The sequence below is a fragment of the Meles meles genome, chromosome 12 (assembly GCF_922984935.1).
Source record: "Meles meles chromosome 12, mMelMel3.1 paternal haplotype, whole genome shotgun sequence".
Taxonomy (NCBI): domain Eukaryota; kingdom Metazoa; phylum Chordata; class Mammalia; order Carnivora; family Mustelidae; genus Meles; species Meles meles.
This window is the reverse complement of record NC_060077.1, coordinates 30,483,347-30,494,325: the sequence shown is the minus strand read 5'-3', so window position 1 is coordinate 30,494,325 and position 10,979 is coordinate 30,483,347. Positions and strand designations below refer to the sequence as shown.

The 10,979-nt window shown below is 43.5% G+C and overlaps 1 long non-coding RNA gene across 2 annotated transcripts; it reads right to left on the bottom strand.

The window, feature by feature from the left end:
- Positions 1-696: 696 nt before the first annotated feature.
- Positions 697-10,686, bottom strand: LOC123954456. Of its 2 annotated transcripts, XR_006821083.1 has the most exons (4): positions 10,390-10,686; positions 9,995-10,088; positions 2,271-2,632; positions 697-830 (listed from the first exon to the last, which is right to left on the bottom strand). It is a non-coding gene; the product is annotated as an uncharacterized LOC123954456 (long non-coding RNA). The 2 variants fall into 2 exon arrangements; XR_006821082.1 differs by lacking the exon at positions 10,390-10,686 and having other exon boundaries at positions 9,995-10,139.
- Positions 10,687-10,979: the final 293 nt, after the last annotated feature.

Below are 10,979 nucleotides of genomic sequence, written 5' to 3'. Positions count from 1 at the left end.
CACACACACACACACACACACGCACGCACAAACAGAGGGAGAACCTGTCCACAAATTTTTTAAACTTTTGGGGGCGCCTGGGTAGCTCGTTCGGTTGAGCAACCCACCTCAATTTCAGCTCAGGTCATGATCTCAGCACCATGGAATTGAGTCCTGCCACCCTCTCCCTGCTGAGCAGGGAGTCTGCTTGGGATTCCCTCTCTGTCTCCCTCTGTTGGCCCCTCCCCACTCCTCTAAAATCAATAAATCTTTTAAAATGTTTTGAAAGATTTTTTTTTTTTCAGAGCGGTTTTCATTTCACTGCAAAACGGAGAAGAAAATACAGAGATTTCCCATATGCCTCCTACCCCCTCACAGGCAGGGATGATTCCTTTATCACCAACATCCCCCACCAGTGAGGTCCCCATGTCACTATCCATGAGCCTACATGGACACATTAACACCCAAGGCCGTGTTGTACATTCTCTGGGTTGGACAGATGTGACGTGCACCACCACTGTGATATACAGAGTATTTCCACTGGCCTGAAAATCCTCTCTGCTCTAACAAATCACCCCTCCCTTCCCACTGATCCTTGGCAGCCACTGAGTTTTTGCTGTCTTCATCATTTTACCTTTTGTATAACATCCTATAGTTGGAATCAGACAGCACGTAGCCTTTTCCTATTGGCTTCTTCCCCTTAGTAATACGCATTTAAGGTTCCTCCATGTCTTTGCACAGCTCACTAGCCCATTTTGTTTTAGTGCTGAAAGATGTTCCATCGTCTGGGCAAAGCACAGTTTATTTTACCCACTCACCCAGTCAAGGACATCTTGGTGGCGTCCATGTTCCTGCAATAAGGAATAAAGTTGCTCTACACATCCACGTGCACGTTTTTGTGTCAACATGCTTTTTTGACTCGGTTGGGTAAATATTGAGGAGCATGATTGCTGGGTCATAGGGTAAGATGTTGCTTTGTTTTCTAAGAAAGTGCCAAACTGTCTTTCAAAGTGGATATAGCATTTTGGATTCCCAGTGGCAATGAACAAGAGTCCCTGTTGCCATGAGCTTACTTTTTTTGAAGTTTTGACAGAGATCACAAGGAGGCAGAGAGCAGGCAGAAAGAGAGGAGGAAGCAGGCTCCCCACTGAGCAGAGAGCCCGATGCGGGGCTCGATCCCAGGACCCTGAGATCATGACCTGAGTCAAAGGCAGAAACTTCGCTGACTGAGCCACCCAGGCACCCCTCTTCATATGCGTATTTGTCAGGAGTGTATCTGTTACTGTCTTTAGCTCATTTTTTAAATCAAGCTGTTCATGGGGTGCCTGGGTGGCTCAGTTGGTTAAGCAGCTGCCTTCTCCTTGGGTCATCTCAGGCTCCCGGGGTCGAGCCCCGCATCAGGCTCCCTGCTCAGCAGAGAGCCTGCTTCTCTCTCTCTCAGCCTGCCGCTCTTGCTCATGCTCTGTCAAATAAAATAAAAAAAAAAAAAAGAAAAGAAAAGAAAGAAAGAAAGAAAACTGTTCATTTTCTTATTGAGTTTTAAGAGTTCTGTGTATGTCTTGGATAACAGCCCTTTATCAGGTTTTTTTTAGGTATTTATTTATTTATTTAGAGAGAACCAGCAGGAGGAGGGGCAGAGGGAGAGAAATCCTCAAGCAGACTTCATGCTGAACAGGGAGCCCAACGTGGGGCTCGATTCCACACCGCTGAGCTCAAGACCTGAGCGGAAATCCAGAGTCCTTCGCTCCACTGACTAAGCCACCCAGGTGCCCCTATCAGATATGCCGCTTTCCTATCAGCAAACAAGTCAGCTGTGAGAGGGCGGCAGCAGGGGCACAGCGGGAAGGCTGTCACCCCAACAACTCCTCAGTCCTGTATTTAGTCGATACAGGATGGCAACAAAGAGGAAGAAAAGGTTATGCAGGGGCGCCTGGGTGGCTCAGTGGGTTAAAGCCTCTGCCTTCGGCTCAGGTCATGATCCCAGGGTCCTGGGATCGAGCCCCGCATCAGGCTCTCTGCTTAGCAAACAACCTGCTTTCCTCTCTCTCTGCCTGCCTCTCTGCCTACTTGTGATCTCTGTCTGTCAAATAAATAAATAAAATCTTTAAAAAAAAAAAAAAGAAAAGAAAAGGTTATGCAGTAGCCATAGGTCTAGTAGGTAAACAAGAAGGAATTCGAGTCTTAGGTTGGACAAGCCTTAGAGGTAAAGGAGTTAAACAGGAGGAGGAGTAAGGTGTGTGGGGTCCAGCAGCGGGGGCTTGCAGTTGAGCAGGCGCACTTAAAGGAATTACCTTAACCGGAGGCTTTCTCTGAGGCAGGAGAGACCACAAACAAGGGAAGCAGGAGGTGTTCCACCCAGAGAGAGCCAGGCATCCCCAGCTGCTCAGCTTCAAAGATGGCTTCAAGGACGGTTTCAAGGACGGGTATCACCCCCTGCACCAGAGGCTGGCTGCTAGTGCATGTTTTTCTCAAGGTCATCTTTAAGCATGCTTACGTGAGCAGTAAAAGTCCTCATTAGTTAAAACAGTATTTTGAGCAATATGTTTTTCTGAGAGACAGTTACATTTCCCCCTTTGTGTAGAAGTAGGAGAGTCCATTTTGCAACTTCTTGATCCATTCGTTGTCAGAAGGATTTTCATACACCATCTGAGGACTAAGCATAAAAAGATTTTACAGCAATAAAAAGAATTATCATTCCAACAATGCCAAGACCAGTTTGTTTGATCCAACCAAAAGGGTTTAGATCAGAGTATCATTAATCCTTTGTGCAAAACTCACTCCTGGAACTGATTGTAATGATGAGCGAGTAATGCCTTGAACAGTATCTTAAGTTGTCTAATATCCAAAGTCAAATTATCACCATGATGACTGGTAATATGATGGCGCATCTTGCTCCACGATATTTCTGATTCGTTATAGGCACAGGGAGTAATACAGAAGGAAGAGACATTCCAATCACATAAAAGGTGGAGTGTAGTTTTATGTTTTGAAGGAGTTCTCCTATATATGTCACGGCTGATTCTAAATCAGCAATTCTTTCATTTAATCTCTGATCTATGATTGCTGATTCCAGGCCTTGTTAGCATTCTCGGGCCACTTTTGTACAAATTGCGTGGTTTGTACAGTTTGATGCAAGGCCATTCCTGCAGTTGTAGCTGTAACAGTAATGACTATAATTCCTAAAATAGCTGCTACAAGCAGTCCAACAAACCTTTTTGTTCTATGGACCCAGTCCTTCAGAACTGTTAAAAGTACATGCATATCTGGAGAGCTTTCCCAAACACTGTGGTTGTTTTACTGGTAACCAAATGCCTATTCTTCTTCTAGCTCTGAGAAAGGCAGAATTGTCTGTATAAACGTTCCCATCCACACAGGTGAACATTTTACATTTGCGACAGTGTATTTCCCTTTTATTATGATCAAAAGTCATTTTTCCGGTAACAAAACCATAAGGTCTAACATACTCTTACCCATTCTTCCCTCATCAGGGAAAAGGTGAATGCATAATGACTGGACTGATAAATGTTAAGAGCTGTTCCAAACTCTTAGGTGATTTAAAGCAGTCGTGACTTTGCATAAATTCTTTTGTCTTTTATAATAATCAGCAAAAGAGGATGGTGCAGAAAGTCCTAGCCCACGCCAAATCAGAGGCGCACTTCCCTGAGTAGAGGTTTGTGGCAAGGCATGGTGATCAGAAACTTGCCATTTTAAGTCGGATGAGAGGAGCAAGGTCTCCCAGTGCAATTGTTGACTACCATGCCCTTAGGGGACCAGTCCCATACAACTCTGTAGAATCATTAATGATGATACTGGGGTGAGAAGCTCAACAATCCTCCCAAAAGGGACGAATTCCCTTATTGGACCATATCTGTGTCAATTTGCACTTGCCAATATTCATTGCATGGAATCCTTTAGTAGAAAGGATTAGTAGTAGTAACTTAAAAGTAACTTAAGTAGTAACTTGAAAGTAGTAACTGAACTTTTAATTAGACTATTTTTTTTAAGATTTTATTTATTTATTTGACAGAGATCACAGGTAGGCAGAGAGGCAGGCAGAGAGAGAGAGTGGGGGAAAGCAGGCTCCCCACTGAGCAGAAAGCCTGATGTGGGGCTCGATCCCAGGATCCCGAGATCACGACCTGAGCTCGAAGCAGAGGCCTTAACCCACTGAGCCACCCAGGTGCCCCTAATTAGACTATTATTAATAGGAGAGACCACCAACCGTCTCTGATCATCAGGGATAAGACAACTGGAAAGACTATCGATACAATTGGTCTATTTTGATATACTAAGGTAAGATTAATGTTTGTGCCCTCCTCTTGGGGCAAAAACCGCAATCTAGGGGCGCCTGGGTGGCTCAGTGGGTTAAAGCCTCTGCCTTCGGCTCAGGTCATGATTCCAGGGTCCTGGGATCCAGCCCCACATCGGGCTCTCTGCTCAGCAGGGAGCCTGCTTCCCCCTCTCTCTCTGTCTGCCTCTCTGCCTACTTGTGATCTCTCTCTCTAAACAAATAAATAAATAAAAATCTTTAAAAAACAAACAAAAAAAACAAAAAAAAACCGCAATCTAGGATCCAATATTCTTGGTACCCATATTGATACATTGAAATAAATTGGTATTATATCTTCTTCCCACTCTACTGGGCAGAGAAGGGGAGGATTAGGTATACACGCCCAATAATAAGTAAAGTAAGTTATCTATTTGAGCGTAACATCCAGGAAAACTTACAGCTTCTGTGATGAGTGCCATCATAGTTACCGCCATGCTGTTAGTGGTGAATGGACGGTGTTCATTTTCCAGAACTACTTCTGCTTTCTTGGTCAGTTTCTTTATCTGACCCCATGTTGGAATCTTTACTCGGTCCATCCCAAGTATTGTGATTTGGCTGCTCTGTAATGTGAGTCTCTCTTAAGATAATCAGTGGGACTGGTTTGGGTTTTTTTTAAGATTTTTTAAAATTAATTTATTTGACAGACAGAGATCACAAGTAGGCAGAGAGGCAGCCAGAGAGAGAGGAAGGCAAGCAGGCTCCCTGCTAAGCAGAGAGCCTGATGTGGGGCTTGATCCCAGGACACCGGGATCATGACCTGAGCCGAAGGCAGAGGCTTAAGCCACTGAGCAGCCCAGGAGCCCCGGGACTGGTTTTTATCTTTAATTTTTTCCTCTTCTTGCTTATGATGAACCTTTATGGAATGAGAGGGCACCCATACAGGCTCGATGGCCTCTTCAGGTAATATACATATGTATCCTTTTCCCCAATAAGTTACCAGGGAGCCATTGATCAGGAGTAACATTTTCCCACCAGACTGGGGGATATACATTGTCTTGTTTTTGTTTACCAAAATGTCTTTCTACTGCTGCAGTGTCTTTATCGTCATGATTCAAAAAATTAAGAGTAAATAAAAGTTGGCTAGTATTTGAGGGGGACCTTGTATGCCCTTTTGTTTGTAAAGCTGTCATTTTAAGATTTGGTTAGCCACTCTACATTCCTTGTCCTTGAGGATTATATGGGATGCTGGTGGAATGTTTAATATTCCATAAATTAAAGGACTGTAGCTTACTTGAAATATAAGCAGGTGCATTATCAGTTTTTATAGCTTTGGGCATTCCCAAGACCGTGAAGGCGGAATGGAGATGCCTAGTAACATGCGCAGCAGTTCCTCCTGTTTGGACTGTAGTCCCTATAAAGCAAGAATGTGTATCTACAGCGACATGAACAAAAGATTGTTTCCCAAATGAGGGATGTGAGTGACATCCATCTGCCGCATCTCATTTGCAGTTATGTCTCGTGGATTGAGGCCCGCCGGCTGTGCGGGCAGACTGATGGTAGCGCGAAAAGGGCAGGACTGGGCAACAGAATTTGTTTGTTCCTTAGTGATAGGGAATTTGTGTCAAAGTCCTTTTTGGTTTCTATGCATGAGAGAGTGAAAATCGGATGCTTCCTGAAAAGCTGAGAAAACGAGAGAATCAGGTATTTCATTACCTTTAGTCAAAGGCCCAGGAAGGCCAGTGTGACTTCAGCTGTGTGTAGCATAGAAAGGGGCAGAACGCTGATGAATGAGGGATTGTTGATGACGAAATAATGAGTGGAGGGAGACATTTGATGTAAAATAGCGGTTTCAATATGTTGTAAAACATACACTGTATATAAAGAATCAGATAACAAGTTAAATGCAGAAGAAACATCTTGAAACAATGTAATAATAACCGCCATTAATTCTGATTTCTGTGCTGAGACACCAGTAGTAGGAATGACTCTTGAGGTAGGACCGTAGTAACAAGCTTTGCCTTTTACAGAGACATTGGAAAAGTAGGTAGGGGCGTCTGTGATTGGATTTTTAGAGGTAATTTTAGGAAGCATGAAAGCAGTGCACTTTAGAAAGGAAATAATAAGATGGGTAATGATATGTGTTTCCAGTAAAGCCACTAAGGGCAATTTGCCAATTTAAATTATTCTGGAATGCTGTTTCAATTTGTATTTTATTTAAAAGCATAACAGTAACTTTTGGATCATATCCCTTGTATTTGACGAGTTCTTTTTCTTCCCAACTGAATAATGCTACCAATATGGTCTATGTATGTAGTGAGTGTTTTAACCATATTATTTGGAAGAAAGGTCCATTCTATGATTAATTCTCCCTGCACAATTAGGTCCAGTGGGTGTAAGCGGGGTATGAAAAATAAGATCACCTAAGGGTATTTTAGGTTGAACTCTATCCATCTGCATTAACTGAATCTAATTTTCAACAAACTGTAATTCCTTTAAGGCCTCTCTTGAAAGGGTCCTAGGGCTGTTTAAATTAGGATCTTCCTTTCAAGAGGCAAATAAATAGGTGCTGTAAAGCATAAGTGGGAATTCCAATTTTAGGTCTTATCCCAGTAATGTCCCCCAGTAATTTCTGCAAGTTATTTGATATCATAATCTTACCTCTATGAATCTGAACTTTTTGCAGTTTAATAGAGGTCCTGTCCAGAGTGAACCCCAAATATGAGAAAGGTGTGGTAGTTTGTATTTTTTCTGGAGCCATAATTAGTTTGTACTTTTCAAATTGCAACAGAAGCATATTAAATCCGTCCTATAATTGTACATTATCTGGGGCTGCACACAATGTATCATCCATATAATGGGTACGATAAATTTGTGGATATTGATCTCTAACCAGCTGTATAACTTTCGCCACATGTTCTTGACAGATAGTAGTGCTATTTAACATTCCTTGTGATAAAACTTTCCATTGATATATCGTCTGGCTGGTTCTTTTAAATTTACACTGGGAATAGTAAAAGCAAAACGGGGACAATCCCTTAACAAGTGGTATAGTATAAAAGCAATCCTGTAAATCTATGATAATTACTGGCCATTCCTGGAACTAAATTAGGTGAAGGCATTCCAGGTTGCAGACCCCCCATAGGTTGGATAATAGAATTTATCACGTGTGGGTCTGTTGTAAGTCTCCACTTTCCCGATTTTTTCTTAGTAACAAAGTCAGGCAAATTCCAAGGTCTGTGAGATTCTTCCAATATGCCCTTTTCTTAGCTGCTCCTCAACTAAGACTTGTAAAGCAAGTAGTTTTTGTGTTAAGGGCCAAAAAATTTAGTGGGAATTTTAGTGTGAAGCTCGGCAGGCATTGAGATAATCTCTGGGAATAGGGATATCTAATCCAGCACTACCAGGCATAGCGTGTAATAAATTTAACATGGTACATCTGTCTGAAAGCTGGGTGCTATGGGAGAATTGGCCCCCTTGTTTTTCGGGGCTGAGGACTTACCGAGAAAGGAGTTTCCCTGATGGGGTATCCATCCTTGTGGAATTTGGAATGACACTGATTTGCCCAATGTTTTTTACATTTAGGACAGAGATCTGGTGGCTTATGTCTTGCATTTTGTGGAGGGCATTTTCCTTTTCGCCTACATTGAGACTGAGTATGCCCTGTCTGCCCACAGTTGAAACATTTTCCTTTAAATTTTTCTGTGGTCAGAGCAGCCATTGTTTGAGCTAGCAAATCGGCTTTATAGGTCTCTGTCCCCACTCCTTGGCATAGCTTAATACAGTCCTTTAACGTTCCCTTGCCTTTAAAGGGTGCTATCAATTTCTTACAATCAGCACTTGCATTTTCATATGCCAACAGCTGAAGAACGGTATCAGCAGCCTCGAGGTTATTTACCTGTCTTTTAATAGCTTCTTGTAATCTCACAATAAAATCACTATAGGGTTCTTCAGGACCCTGTACCACATTCTGAAAAGAAAAGCAATTCTCTCCCTGGGATTCTTTCTATTCTCTCCCAGGCTCTCAAATAACAACGCCGGAGCGATCACTCATTTGAACCTGATCTTGCACCCGGAACATTATTAGCTGTGTTATGGGCAGCTGCTCTTTCTGCATGGTCTTGCCACCATGTTTTGTTTTGTTTTTTTTTTTTTTTGTATTTTTTTTATTTGTTTATTTACAGCATAACAGTGTTCATTGTTTTGGCATCACACCCAGTGCTCCATGCAGTACGTGCCCTCCCTATTACCCACCACCTGGTTCCTCAACCTCCCACCCCCCCCGCCCCTTCAAAACCCTCTGGTTGTTTTTCAGAGTCCATAGTCTCTCATGGTTCATTTCCCCTTCCAGTTTCCCTCAACTCCCTCTCCTCTCCATCACCCCATGTCCTCCATGTTATTTGTTATGCTCCACAAATAAGTGAGACCATATGATACTTGACTCTCTCTGCTTGACTTATTTCACTCAGCATAATCTCCTCCAGCCCCATCCATGTTGCTACAAAAGTTGGGTATTCATCCTTTCTGATGGAGGCATAATACTCCATCGTGTATATGGACCACATCTTCCTTATCCATTCGTCTGTTGAAGGGCATCTTGGTTCTTTCCACAGTTTGGCGACCGTAGCCATTGCTGCAATAAACATTGGGGTACGGATGGTCCTTCTTTTCACTACATCTGTATCTTTGGGGTAAATACCCAGCAGTGCAATTGCAGGGTCATAGGGAAGCTCTATTCTTAATTTCTTGAGGAATCTCTACACTGTTCTCCAGAGTGGTGCACCAACTTGCATTCCCACCAACAGTGTAAGAACCACCATGTTTTAAACTGCAAAAACTCACTTGATGATAAGACTTTTTTTTGCTAGCAATAACCAACCAACCGTAGTAAGTCGATTTTTGCTAGCAATAACCAACCAACCGGAGTAAGTCGATTGCCTTCTGCGTCGATTGCCTTGAAGGATCCCCGTTGTATATGGGGAATTAACTCCATAGTTCTGTACCACCTGCTTTAATTCCTTCAATAATTTGAAGGGAAGTGGCTCAGGCCTGGCCTCATAGATATTGTTAGGGTTGTTGGGATCATACCCTGGAGCGACATGTTCCTTAACAGGAACCAGGACATCAAAGTGTAAGGCATCTAGGTCTCCTGCAGGTTTTGCTTCCATGAGGCCTTTTTGAATTGCTGACAACATGAATTTTTCATTCTTATCATTAAATGGTGCCTTCTCATAGGATGGCGGAGCCAATGGTGATGGTGCCACTTGCTGGGCACAATGGCAATTGTTCCCTCCTTTTGTTCTATTATTGGAGAAGGAGGAAGAGGAAATTCCTCCTTTATATATCCCTTCACAGTGACTTTAGTAAGTTCTTTTTTCTCCGGGGTGGCATGTTCAGGTTCCTCTTTTTTAGTTTTCTCCTGAACACTCCTTATCGCTCTTCGAATCAGGGGTTTGAAAAGGTTCCAGAACAGAGCAAATAAGGGTCCAAGTAGACTGTATAGTAATTGGAATCGGTTTTCCTTTAGCATGCAAAACTTTAACTCCTGACCATGTCTGTAGGTCTAAAGTCCCTAATGTAGGGAACCAGGAGCAACGTTCTTTAATTGCCTTTAAAAGCTCCAAAAGTTTGCCCTCGCTGACTTTTGCTCCTCCTGCCTTTAGGAGCCTTCTCAGCAAACACACACAAGAGCGATAATCTGTGCTCTCTAGGTTACCCACACCCTGAGGTTAAGTACCCACAACTCACCAGTGGGGAAAAGGCACCGCTGTGCAGAACTCACACTGGGGCTTCTTCTGTTTTGTTTCTTGTCCCTATTGGACGCCACTTGCCGCTTTCTGATCTGTGCACGGGAGAAGAATGAGGCACAAACAAGTCAGCTGTGAGAGGAAGGGAGCAGGGGGCGACAGCTGGAAGGACTCTCACCCCAACAACTCCTCAGTCCCGTATTATCAAATACAGGGTGGCAATAAAGAAGAACAGAAGGTTATACAACAGCCATAGGTCTACTAGGTAAATGAGGAGTAATGTGAGTCATACATTGGTCACAGGTCTTAGAGGTAAACAAGGAAAAAAGGAGAGTAAAGTGTGTGGGGTCCAGCAGCACGGGTTTGCAGTTGAGCCAGCACACTTAAAGGGATTACCTTAACCAGAAGCTTTCTCTGAGGCAGGGGAGACAACGAAAAAGGGAAGCTCTCGAGTGAGCAGAGGGGCCTGGGTGTCCCCAGCTGCTTGGCTTCAAGGACATGTATCATCCCCTCCACCCGAGGCCGGCTGCTAGTAGGGTTTCTCAAGGTCATCTTGAAGCATGCCTGCATGACCAGTACAACTCCTCATTAGTTAAAGTTGTATTTCGAGCAATGTATTATTCTGAGGGCCGGTTACACAGATATTGTTAGGTCCCCCAATAATGGGTCCGTGATTAAAGGAGCGAGACTGATACAAAGCAAAGGTCAAGCAAAGCTTGATTTCGCGCCAAGCATCAAGAATCAAACTGACCGGCCAGGGCCGCGCCTCTTACAGAGAGAGTGACCCCTCTCTGCTTCACAGACTAGCTGTTAAGGGCAAAGGCCATGTGGTCGGGGCTGGCCACGCACAGGTGACCAATGAGATTGTAACACACAGAGAAAGCTGCACAGTCCTGCTAGGTCATACATAAGTGACCAATTGGATTACAACTTACCCTAGTAGATATTTGAATTAGCCTATCACCTCGGTCAGAATTGGCGCCCAA